Raw genomic sequence first — 13,705 nt, 5'->3', positions numbered from 1 at the left:
GGTTTAGGCTGGGTCGAGGGTGGTTTGCTGTGAGGTTCAGAATGGGTTTTTGGTTTAGAGTGTGGTGCAGATCGGGTCGTGCTTCGAGACTCGCTATATTCTTCGTACTGCCGATCTAAGGCCGTCTTCACAGCATCGTCTACTAAAGCTTTCAATTCAGCGCCCGTTATATGAATTTGGGCGTTATCATTTTCATCCTCCTTTGATTGGCTATTAACTCCATTTGGGTCAGCCATCGAGATCTTGATCTGCTACAAGGAATATGACAGAATTCTATTTAGGAGTTTATTATGGAATTGTCTTTTATGGCAATTCATTAACCATGGTAAACATAGACCATATTTGGTTAATTTGTTAGTCACTTCCATTTAGGATTTGAATATAACTTATCCTAATTACAAACAATATTGTTAGTGGCACAAAAGCCTAGTCACAAGGACGTTTTATAATATAAGCCAGGATTTCAGAGAATCAAGGCATGAAGGTTTGAACCATAGTTCTTTTACCTTTTCTGACAGGGAGTCATAGACTACAACTGTCTTTTGTCTTATATGACAATAAGTATGGCCCGTAGGCACTACATCACTAATGGATGATTTAACCCATGATTAATAAATCATTAACTTAGGTTTTGGAATCCTCCGAAAGATTCTTATAAGAATGACGCGTGTGATTTTAACGAATCACATTTGCCAAGAATGTTAACATGTTTACAGAGGTTAACAGGAATCTGAATCTTTTACTCAGGTCTCACCATCTGGCCGGGTCTTATAATGACACCAGGCTAGGTCTCACCATTAAGATTCTTTATCTAGGTAGACTTAATTAAAAGGAATGATTTTTAATTTCATATAATAATGTATTAAAATGACAAAAATGAAATTTATAAACTTATCATTCCATTAATCATAATAATGATTACACACTGCCCTAAACGGGACTTTCAAATAGACAAAATACCTACGCAGAGGTTCACAGAAAACAAGTCCACGCGGGGACCAAATACAAGGATAGATGTCCGCACAGGGACAAAAGATAAGTCCACGCAGGGACTGAAAGGCAATTGTCCACGCAGGGACTAAACACAATAAATGTCAACGCAGGGACTAAAACAAATAGATGTCCACACAGGGACTTGATTAAAATAGGAAATACAATAGAACATATAAAGACTAATGATCTCGCTTCTTCTTCCCCTTTAGCAGGTTTGCTAGGCCTTTAAGGACTCCACGATTGTTCTTACGTTCTTGCTCAAAGTCTCGTTCTACCCTATTTAAACGGTGAAGGATTTCTTCCTGCTCCGGTGGGGAAAAACGTGGCTGCTGATGCGTGTGTAGTGTAATATATTTTAGATGTATATTTAAGCCCCTTTTTACACTTTTAGCCAAGTTTTAAATTTATAAAACACGATATTTACTAACACTAAACACACATATGGGCAAGTGCACCCATCGTGGACGTAGTATAGTGTTGGTAAGATACCGAGGTCGTCCAAGGACACAAGAGCTTTTAATACCGGTTTATCCTCAACGTCTAACCAAATCAAAAAGTGAGAAAAATGTTTTAAACTAAGAAAAATAAAAACTAACTAAATGCTGAAAAATAAAATAAAATAAAAACAGATAGACAAGATGAATCACTTGGATCCGACACGTGTATTAGTATAACCTTTGATTATTTTCGCACTTTTGTACTTGTTTAAGAGATTATCTTAGTTATTGTAGTAGGCCCCTCTTTTGAAGGCGACGTTACCCTCAACCCAGTAGTTTGAGTCAGCAAGGATACAATCCTAAAGGGTCGGATTATTGAAAGATAATGAATTAAGTTATTAATGCAAATTGTGGTAGGCCCCGCTTTTGGCGGTGACGTTACCCTCGGCTAAGTAGTCTGAGTCAGCAGGGATACAGTCCTAAATAGCCGGGTTATAGTATTAATAGTAGTTAACTTATGAGGGGGTCAAAGAGTTTGGATCCCCTCCATCCAATACCTCTGGGTATTGAAGGAGATCCTACTAAATTTGACCCAGGTCCCAAGCAGGACCTCTAAACGCTGAAGAAGGGCAAGACCCTTACCAAACCGTTCCCTTAACCCCCGACCAGGTAGCCAACATACCTCCATATAGACCGTGGAGATATGAATGGTGAAAATCTTTTATTTTATATAGACAGTAAAATAACGCCAAGACACCACGGACAAACGATAAGGAAAGATCACCTTCAACATAAGTAACTAGTTATTAAAGTCTTTAATACAAAACCAAATAAAAAGTGCAAAAGATTAAAAATAAAAAGTATTATACTAAACACTTGTCTTCACCAAGTGATGTAAGAGACTTAGGCAAACATGGCCTTGATTGTCAAGAACTCTTACGATCAATCTTGGATCCCGAGACGACTCACACACTCTACGATGGACAATGGATGATGGTGATGGATGATGGTTTTATGGTGGTGGTGGGTGGTGGATGAAGTGTGAGAGAGGTGGTCTGCCAAGGGATGAAATGGAATGAAACCAAGCACCCCTATTTATAGGCTGAACAGAAGGCTGGGCACGGCCCCGTGTCCGCTGGACACGCCCCCTTGCCCGTCTGACATTCTCTCTCTTCATTAATTGTAATTCGCAATTACAATTAATGCGCCTGCTGTACTTTCACCACGCCCCCGTGCCCGCTGGACACGGCCCCGTGGTGGGCAATGGAAGCTTCTACTGGTTTGTCTTTTCTGCTGCTTCCTGGGCACGCCCCCGTGTTCGCTGGACACGGGGCGTGTTCAGTCTCTGTTTTCTCTTCTTTGCCTTGGGAGGTGCCGTTGAGGGTCCGGGCAGTCTACTTTTGTTCCTTTTCTTGTATTTATGCTAGAATTAGTTGTCTTTTTGCTTCTTTTGTGATTTTGAGCTCATTTCATCCTGAAAATACAAAAGGAAGACAAAAACACTCTTTTTCCAACATTAGTACTTAAAAATGGTTAGTTTTATGCCTTAATTGATGTGATTTATATGTTGCATTTTACACACATCAAATACCCCCACACTTGAACTTTTGCTTGTCCTCAAGCAAAACTCTTTAAATGTGGCTTACACTCCCAAATGGAATAGGTAGAAGAGAAAGTTTTTAGCTTGTCCTAGAGTGTCGGGAATCCAAGGTCTTTGTAAGTTTTATTTTTATTTATTTACAATCCTATTCGTTATGATTTATTTTGAACGTTTCATAAGATAAATTACTTATTTGGGCATAGCATGCCTTATTAAAATTCCATTTATATACAAGTTCACATACCTCACGGGGGATCACTCAACACTCGGCCGAAGGTGTATTTTTTAAGTGAATCACTCGAGAGCGGCATGGAACTTACGCCTTCCATAGGCTTGCCAAGCAATCAATCCTCCTCCTTTTTAACTTTTTACCTTTGTAAATATCAAGAGGACTTTTGGGGTGAAGGGTTAGGCTTGGGTTAAAGGTGGGTGGTTGGGTTAGTGGTTAGTAAAAAGGGCGAAAAATCGTAAAAAACGTCGGTTTTCGTAAAATACCTTGTCTTTAGCGACTTTTTATTTTGAAGTATTTCTCCAAAAAAGCTTTTATATAGCTTTTGTTTGTTTTTGACTTCATCATTGTTGTTTTTTTTTCATCACAAAAAAGGCGAGTTTACGAAGAACCGAGCTTGTTACTAAAATAAAGGGTGAAAAATAAAAATGGTTTTTGGTGGGTAAAAAGGGTTTTGGGGTAATGAAATGAAAGGTTTAGGCTCAAAGGGGCTATCTAGGGGGATTTTAGGTAGGTGATAAAAAAAAATTAAAAAATAATGGTTTTGAAAGAAAAATGGTTAGTCCTAATGCCTCCATCATTTACTTACTTGGGTTTAAGTTGGTAAGGACCGGGAATGTATTGTTGTGGCAAGTTCTAGATTTGTAAGAACCAAGCGGCTATTCACACAAGAAACGAAAAATGAGCATTTAGTCTAAATATGTATATTTTTATGATCAATAAAGGCTCAAAACTCACTTTTGTGGGAATGGGTTTTTAATGTGATCAAGTATATATAATCGAATTTTTAACTAGACTTGTTATGCCGTTTCATAATTTTCTTATGTTGGTTCTTTGTTATCACGACGCTATCGGTTGTAAACTTGTAAATATATAACCTTTTTAGAACTTGTTATTCCCAACTTAAACTAAGACAAGTAAATAAAAATAAAAAAAATGAAAAAGTTTTTGAAAAAAATTTGGGGTGTTTAGCGGTTCCAATAGAGTTTTGTGTAAGGCTTGTGTTTAGGATTTGCAAAATTCAAGGTTTTAGCATCCCCCCATACTTAAATTACACATTGTCCTCAATGTGTCCAAAAATAAGGTTTTTGGTCGATTAGGATGTGTAAAAGTAAGTTAAAAAGCAAAGATTTATGTTACTGGCATCCTGGACACGGCCCCGTGGTGACCGGGCACGGCCCCGTGGTCAAGTGCCAGTAACAAAAAAATTAGAGAATTGAAACAGAAGCCTGGACACGGGGGCGTGTCCGCTGAACATGGCCCGTGTCCAGTTACCTGAACTAGGTGTTTTCCTGCAGGTGGCTCAGCACGGGGCCGTGTTGGTTGGGCACGGCCCGTGTTGAGCCTTCTGTGATGGAGATTTGTGTCGGGTTGCTCTGTTCTTTGTGCATGGTTCCATTTTTCTCGTTCCCTTTTTCATCCATTACCACCATGAGTGTGTTTTATTCTGCAAAATAAGACTAAAAGATTAAACTAAACTAAGGATAGTTCCGCGGAATGCCTCCGTGGTGCGCCACGTTTATAAGGGTCCTTGGCTAGACCCGATTCGAGGTTATATATTTTCTGAGTGGGATGCTTGGCGTCCCATGTTACACCGTCGGAGAGCAGCATCCAAGCTCGAATCAATAACCTTCATGTAATTGACCGGGTCGTCATCTTCTATTCTCTTCCCAACTCCGAATTTTACTTCATCATCCCCATACCTCAAGGTGAGTGTCCCGTCATTCATATCCACCACTGCTTGGGCTGTGGCAAGGAAGGGTCTCCCTAGTATAAGGGGGACCTCGGTGTCTTCCTCCATATCGAGTATGACAAAGTCAGCTGGATAAACGAATCTGCTTACCTTTACCAAGACATTCTCGATGACACCTTGTGGGAATTTGACGGATCGATCAGCGAGTTGTATGCTCATTTTTGTAGGGCTCGTGGTTCCTAAGCCGAGCCTTTTGAACATTGACGAGGGCATGAGGTTAATGCTAGCTCCTAGGTCGGCTAAGGCATTGCGAACGGGCGATTCCCCTATTGAGCATGGAATCGTGAAGCTTCCGGGATCGATTTTCTTTTGGGGAAGTTTATTGAGCACGAGGGCAGAGCACTCTTCGCCTAAATTAACTAATTGCAAATTTTCGATTTTCCTCTTATGCGTAAGGAAGTCCCTCATGAATTTAGAGTATTTGGGCATTTGGGTTAGGACTTCGATAAAAGGAATATTGACGTGCAATTGTTTTAACAGACTTTCGAATTTTGCGAATTGCTCATTTGTCTTTTGACGAATTAACCTACCGGGGTACGGAACTCGCGGAGCCTTGGTCGGCTCTGGTGGTGGAGGAGAGTTCTTCTCCTGCAGAGGTCTCGGTACTGTTTCTTCCGTTGGCGGTGGCACTTCTGCAGGCCCTACGGTGCGGTTTCGTAGTGTGATGAGGTGAACTTGCGCCTTTGGGTTTGTTTCGGTATTGCTGGGTAATGCGCCTTGTGGTCTCTCGGAAAAGTTTTGAGCTATTTGATTTAATTGTTTTTCTATGTTTTGAATGCTAGCTTGTTGATTTCTAAAATTAGATTCTAATTGTAGAAATCTTTCCGAGTTTTTCTTATCAGTGTCAGAGACGAGGCGAGATATAGTATCTTCGAGCCTTTCTCGTCCACCTTGTTGTTGAGTGAAATTTTGTGACTCATTTCTTGGTTGCTGAAAGTTTGTTCGTTGGGTTTGTTGGTTACTACTATTGCCGGGTTCCCTCCAACCAAGGTTTGGGTGGTTTCGCCATCCTTGGTTGTAAGTTCCCGTTGGGGGACCCGACGGCCTAGGTCTATTATCAATGTAGTTTACCATTTCTTGTTGATCGTCTGTTTCTTTCATGCAACTCCAATTTTCATGTGACCCACCACACCCTTCACAAGCCATAACCGAGACTGTTTTTGTCATTTCCAATTTTTTTTATCTTTGAAGAAAGAGCCTCGATTTGGGCTTGTAAAGAAGTGCTTTCATCGACCTTATGGGCGCCCTGGGCGATAGACTTATTTCCCCGGGGGTGTGCCATTGAAAATTGGTTTGAGCAATTTCCTCAATTTGATTATATATTTCGTGTGGGCGTCGATTACCTAAAAGTCCCCCGGAGCTAGAATCAAGTGTCTGCCTAGTGTGTGGCAACAATCCATTATAGAAAGTGGATACTTGTTGCCATATTGCGAGGCCGTGATGGGGACACTTGCGTAATAGCTCCTTGAACCTTTCCCAAGTTTCATATAAGGATTCCCCGTCCTCTTGTGAATATGTATTAATTTCAGCCATTAACTTAGCAGTTTTAGAAGGAGGGAAATACTTATATAGAAATTTTTGGGCTAGTTCATCCCAGGTGTTTACCGATCCAGCTGGGAGGGTGTTGAGCCAAGCTTTCGCTCGGTATTTTAGTGAGAAGGGAAACATACGGAGGCGGATGGCGTCGTTTGATGCTCCATTGATCCGAAAGGTATCACATATTTCCAAGAAATTAGTTATATGTAGATGGGGATCCTCGTCCGCAAGCCCGTGGAAGGTTGCGGAGTTTTGGAGCATTTGTATCAAATGCGGCCGATGTTCGAAGTTATTGGCTTCGACATTCGGAGCATTGATAGCGGCGCCTAGATTACCTACGGTGGGTCGTAGATAATCCATAAGGGTACGTTGGTCCGCCATTGGAGGTGGATCACCCGAAACCTTCTCTTGGTTTTTGGCTTTTAACCTTTTTCTGAGAAAGCGTTCGGGTTCTTCTAGTGGTTCTTTTATGTCTTTATTGGAACTGGAGCTCATACACTACGTGAGGTTGGCGTCGGGTTCCAAGTCCTGCAATAAAAACAGAAAAGAATGTTGGTCAGAAGGTTCACCACGGCCCCGTGTTGAGTGAACACGGCCCGTGGTTGGAATTTCAGTGATTGTTTTCCAGATCCCAGTTACTGGAAGTTGGACACGGCACCGTGTTGCACCGGCATGGCCCCGTGGTCAGCCTTCTGTAACTTGGAAAACAAAAACTGCCAGTAACGATGCTGGGCACGGCCCGTGTCCGACCAGGCACGGCCCCGTGCTGAACTCTGCAGAAGCTGAAAATCTAAGAAAAAATCCTAAAAAAATTAAAGAAAAATAAAAATATGATTAGGCCGTTGATTCCTAACTTTCTTAAAATCCTTGTGTCCCCGGCAGCGGCGCCAAAAACTTGATGCGTGTGTAGTGTAATATATTTTAGATGTATATTTAAGCCCCTTATTACACTTTTAGCCAAGTTTTAAATTTATAAAACACGATATTTACTAACACTAAACACACATATGGGCAAGTGCACCCATCGTGGACGTAGTATAGTGTTGGTAAGATACCGAGGTCGTCCAAGGACACAAGAGCTTTTAATACCGGTTTATCCTGAACGTCTAACCAAATCAAAAAGTGAGAAAAATGTTTTAAACTAAGAAAAATAAAAACTAACTAAATGCTGAAAAATAAAATAAAATAAAAACAGATAGACAAGATGAATCACTTGGATCCGACACGTGTATTAGTATAACCCAGTAGTTTGAGTCAGCAAGGATACAATCCTAAAGGGTCGGATTATCTAAAGATAATGAATTAAGTTATTAATGCAGATTGTGGTAGGCCCCGCTTTTGGCGGTGACGTTACCCTCGGCTAAGTAGTCTGAGTCAGCAGGGATACAGTCCTAAATAGCCGGGTTATAGTATTAATAGTAGTTAACTTATGAGGGGGTCAAAGAGTTTGGATCCCCGCCATCCAATACCTATGGGTATTGAAGGAGATCCTACTAAATTTGACCCAGGTCCCAAGCAGGACCTCTAAACGCTGAACAAGGGCAAGACCCTTACCAAACCGTTCCCTTAACCCCCGACCAGGTAGCCAACATACCTCCATATAGACCGTGGAGATATGAATGGTGAAAATCTTTTATTTTATATAGACAGTAAAATAACGCCAAGACACCACGGACAAACGATAAGGAAAGATCTCCTTCAACATAAGTAACTAGTTATTAAAGTCATTAATACAAAACCAAATAAAAAGTGCAAAAGATTAAAAATAAAAAGTATTATACTAAACACTTGTCTTCACCAAGTGATGTAAGAGACTTAGGCAAACATGGCCTTGATTGTCAAGAACTCTTACGATCAATCTTGGATCCCGAGACGACTCACACACTCTACGATGGACAATGGATGATGGTGATGGATGATGGTGTTATGGTGGTGGTGGGTGGTGGATGAAGTGTGAGAGAGGTGGTGTGCCAAGGGATGAAATGGAATGAAACCAAGCACCCCTATTTATAGGCTGAACAGAAGGCTAGGCACGGCCCCGTGTCCGCTGGACACGCCCCCGTGCCCGTCTGACATTCTCTCTCTTCATTAATTGTAATTCGCAATTACAATTAATGCGCCTGCTGTACTTTCACCACGCCCCCGTGCCCGCTGGACACGGCCCCGTGGTGGGCAATGGAAGCTTCTACTGGTTTGTCTTTTCTGCTGCTTCCTGGGCACGCCCCCGTGTTCGCTGGACACGGGGCGTGTTCAGTCTCTGTTTTCTCTTCTTTGCCTTGGGAGGTGCCGTTGAGGGTCCGGGCAGTCTACTTTTGTTCCTTTTCTTGTATTTATGCTAGAATTAGTTGTCTTTTTGCTTCTTTTGTGATTTTGAGCTCATTTCATCCTGAAAATACAAAAGGAAGACAAAAACACTCTTTTTCCAACATTAGTACTTAAAAAGGGTTAGTTTTATGCCTTAATTGATGTGATTTATATGTTGCATTTTACACACATCAGCTGCTGCGACGGTTGTTGAACCGGAGGTCTAGTAGGTGCTAGATACCCATGAGCTGCGTATCCTAATCCCCAAGGATTTCCATAAGGTCCTTCGGGATGGAGGGCGTTGTAATTGGCCGCTACCAAATATGGGTCGGCGTCAGCATAATTATAGTAAGTGTGAGTCGGCAACTCAAACGGGTTATATGCCATGGATCCGGCGTATGCTTGTATCGGGTTATCATAGCCGAATGGTGGTGGAGGTGGTGCAACTGGTGCATAATTCACCTCTGCAGGGTGGCTCGAAGGTTCACCCATCTGGGGTTCTTCAGGCAATGGCGGAAAATGACTTGCACTCGAGTGGCGAGGGGTGCTAAAGTGAAATTCCCCTCCTCGGGTGGTCATCCGCGCGCCTGATCTCCTACGCCTTGGCGGATCTGGAGGTGCCTGTTGAACTGGTGGCGGTGGAGGCGGTGGCGTAACTGCCACGAAACGCGAGTCCTCGGAAGGATCCTGTTGCTGCTGCTGCTGTTGGTGAGGTGATGAATGGTGAGAGGGTGTAAAGTACCACTCGCACTGGTTAAACCTCGCCTGGTAACTGTCGGGACCTTGATAGGGTGTTCCATGAAAGGATGACCCATCAGAGATCTCGATAGGATGGTTGGGAGTACCTTGCAGGTTCGATGGGATCCGTGTCCTCGTCCATATCTACCGCATTATCTTCGGAGAAATGGTCTTCGGGTCCTAAAGGGTTATAACCTATTGGTTCTTGGACATAATCAGCCGGGTTGAACTGGCCTTAGAAGAAAGGAGTGGGATCACCATAGGAACGGTGCGAAACAGAACGCTGGAGAGGTATAAACGAAGGTTGAGGGTTACTGGGCTCGTTCTCCGAATTTGGTCCAAAAGAATGACGGTATGAAGGTGTCGAATGTGTGAGGTAGACCGTCTTGCGGGCTCAAAGAGGTTTCTTCTACGCCTCTGAGGTTCTTCACTCCTTCTGCTGGAAGGAGCTCGCATATGTGAAGGTCCGGCCTCGTGATCATTGTGAGTAGTGATCGGCCCTTTGCCTCTTCCTCCTCTTCTAATTGCTGGTGGCATATTTCCTGCTTAACAAATTTTTAAATCACAATAAACAATAAAAGACAAACTAGAACAACAATTCGAATTTGTCCTATGTTCTTGTCTAGACTCAAGTATGTGCAATTGTGTCATTGAGATTAAACACATAAGGATATTGTTTAATTCGCTCAACGTTGGCTCTGATACCAACCTGTCACACCCCGATTTCCACGTGTTTCACCGGTGGGCCCGGTGGGGGATTACCGTGACGTAGTTGGCAACAATATAGTAAAACCACACGATATTTAAATGCACAACGGAAACATAAAGATAGATATATTTCAACTATCGAATGTAGTATCCAAGTATCACAAGTAGTCGAAATAAATCCACAGGGAATCAAAATGAAAATAGAAATATTGTTCAACAGATAGTGGCATCCCAAGCTTGCGAGACTCTAACGATGCTAAGGAGTGGCCAGCCTATTTCGTGTAGAACCTGCATTTAATCTTTTTGGGGAAAATACGTCAGTTTACACTGGTAAATACATTCAACCGACACTTTTGTAAAAATGTTTAATAAAATTGATTTGAATGCACAAGGCACAAACTCTTTATAACTTGGGATAATTAATCAAATTTAATCTTGTAAAATAATTACATGTTCACTATGCGTTCGGTCGCCCGGGTCGTGCCGGGTTTAAGGTTAATAGACACACCACAAAGCATAAAGCCGTGGCGGGAAAACCAACGGTTCTACCTTTATAAATATAGACACATTGTCGGCTGTACGCCTACACCCGCGTGTCGAGGTCGTGGTCATTTCGTAAAATGATGCCAAGGATATCCGGGACATAGTCATTAAGCTCCCAAAGGCGTAAAGCCAACAAAACAAATTTTTAAACGGGTCACATTGATAATACCCAACTACTAATAAGTTGGGGTCAATTGCCCGACCAAGCGGTATTTTTATATACCGTAACCCAAGCCCGCATAACGGAAAATAAGTTAAAAGTATTTACCTGAGCAAGTAATAACCTCAACAAACAAATGCAAGTATCTTTTACTGGTCTCCTATTCTGGAACGAAGGTTTATAACAACCTATTAGAATCCAAACGGGTCTTTAATTTAGCCCTAGCTTAGACCGGTCAGTTTCAAAGGATAAATACGGTTTAATCGCGTGAAAGGCGAAAACCGGGAATGGAATGTGGTTTGGACCCAACAAGTTTGAAGAATTGTTTTATATGGGTAATATAACCACACTCGGGATTTTGAAGTAAAAACGATAAGATTTGACCCGTTTCGGCTAGTTTATGTAAACTAGTTACATAAACCGAACCGTACGCGTAAAAGGCGTAGCGGGTAACCGTAGGAGTCCTACACAGGTTTCCTAAGTTAATATTCTCTAAAGAGGTTGTGGTATAAGTAGGATACCTTCCATTATGCCCATAATGAGTTTAATCCCAAAATACGCCCCGTAGGGGTATTTCGGTCTTTTTAAAGATTATAAAAGAGATTTCCGAGTTCTACAGGAAATCTGAGTTTTCCAAACAGTTTAAAAAGTCCAAAATACTCTATTTATTATTTAAAATCAGTAGTAACTGGAATCGGGTCAAAATACCATGTAGAACTCAAGTTATGTCCGAAAAGGGTATATTCGGTAATTACCGAATCGATGCCATAACCGCAGGTTAAAAATAATTAAAAATCTTTAAAAATCTCAAAATATTATTTTACATCAGTGTGCAAAAGGTTTGGTGTTGAAATTTGGGTTTAGATAGGCTTTATTCTAATTGCGCAGTTTAATTACTAAAGTTTCCGTAATTGCGCTATTTAGCATAACTCCTATTCTAGACCTCGGATTGACGTGAAATTTTAGGGACATGCTTAGAAATCAGTAACTAAGGTTATTGTCCTTTCACATATCCAAAGTTCTTGTTTTAAAGTGAAAAGGGCGTTATGGTCAACTTTTGAGCTTTTAACGGAAATGTGTGAAAGACTCGGACAAACAACGAACCGGTCACAGAGGTTTATACCATCATGTAACATGGTCCTAAGAGAGTCCTAAGGCATATCTAAATCATACCATAACGAGTCAGAACTGAAGTCAAAGCAAAAGTCAAAGTTTTACGACTTTCGGTTCCGAACCGGGTCAAAACAGTAAATGGTCGGATCAAACAAGCTTAGACCAATTATATTTACGCGGCCCGCCTAAGACCTAAAAGTAAGATTTTTCAAATCTTTTTAATTATTGCACTGGCCTTTGGCGTTTCGAAGGGGTAACTTTGCGTTTTGGGTCTCGATAAATTACGTATAAGGGCCCCGTAACTTTTACCCACGCCGTTAAGTCCTCGGTTAAATTATTACTACCCGAAAAGTCCTAACTTTCAAAGTTGACGCTTTTAACCCCTCTCATACGAATTTGATCATAACTTTCTCGTTTTAAAACGGAACCTTGCGAAATTTATATCGTACATTCTAGTGAGCGTAACTTACTCTTACAAAGTCTCGGGTTCATTAAAGGGTCACTCAGAGGTATAACTTAAACATGTTGACACATTAAACACCTGTAGTTTTTAATCTCTCATTTTCTTCCATATTTCGTTCCGTACGATCCATGATTTGTTCGTTTGAAGGTACGAGCATCATTTAGGGTTACTGCACAGTATATTTATCCCTTGTTGACATTTTAAACCCTCGAATTCACATACTTTCAATGTTTGTCAACATTAGTCCTTATTTAATATTTAATACCACGTGTAAACTTATGACACGTGTCAATACATTATTGGACGCAAAAATTTCGAGGTGTTACATTCATTTAATCCAAGTTTGCATCGAATTGAGTTTCTTGCACATATTCTTCATCATCATTGATTCATCGTCTTGATAATGAAGTAGGGGTTCCCGATCCACATTTTCCGGGGAGGGGGGGGGGGACCAATGAGAGGGGCTCCTATTCATCCAAACGGCTCAAAGTTATACATAGCTTCTTGAGAGAAATCGAGCCGAGCGGGTGGGACCATAGGTTGTAAAAAAAAATTAGGTTGTTGGCCATAAAAATTACTAGGTTGATGGTGTTGAGTTGCGTTGCGTTGGAAGAAGTTGCGTGGGTTGGTGTGGTCTATAAACGTTACCACCAAAAATGTCACCTCGGCTTGAACCGCCACCTCGTTTGCTCGAACCGGCACCCCGGGATTTTTTGCTTGAACCGCCATTAATGGGTTTTTTTTTTTTTCCGAATGCATAGCTAAAATGAGAGTAAGTTGGAGTAAAATGAGTATGGTTCAAAATGGGAGTGAAATGGATTATACATAAAGGTTTAAAAAATGATTTTTTTTAAACATCAAACAGTCACCATTGACGTCACCTTTCTTCTTTCTGGTGCGGCAAATATAACCCGAACATTGAATCCGCATGACTGCATGAGCTACCCTAAGGGGTGGTGGTGTTGTTACCGTGCGGATTCGAACCCTCAAGCCATATCCGCTAGGGTGCTCCGCCCTGCCTAAGTCAAATGGGCTAGTATGGGTTTTGAATAACAAAACCAAAAAACTAAACCGAGTTCATATTGAAATCGGGTATATATATTCTAAAAGTGACATTTTTTTAAAAAT

General features: G+C 41.4%; 1 non-coding gene across 1 annotated transcript; it reads left to right on the top strand.

Moving 5' to 3' along the window:
• The first annotated feature begins 6,444 nt into the window (after positions 1-6,444).
• LOC118487806 lies at positions 6,445-6,551 on the top strand. Its single transcript, XR_004882749.1, has one exon. It is a non-coding gene; the product is annotated as a small nucleolar RNA R71 (small nucleolar RNA).
• Positions 6,552-13,705: the final 7,154 nt, after the last annotated feature.

This window comes from Helianthus annuus, chromosome 15 (genome assembly GCF_002127325.2).
Source record: "Helianthus annuus cultivar XRQ/B chromosome 15, HanXRQr2.0-SUNRISE, whole genome shotgun sequence".
Lineage (NCBI taxonomy): Eukaryota > Viridiplantae > Streptophyta > Magnoliopsida > Asterales > Asteraceae > Helianthus > Helianthus annuus.
Note: the sequence above shows the minus strand (reverse complement) of the source record. Positions and strands in the feature narration are given on the sequence as shown.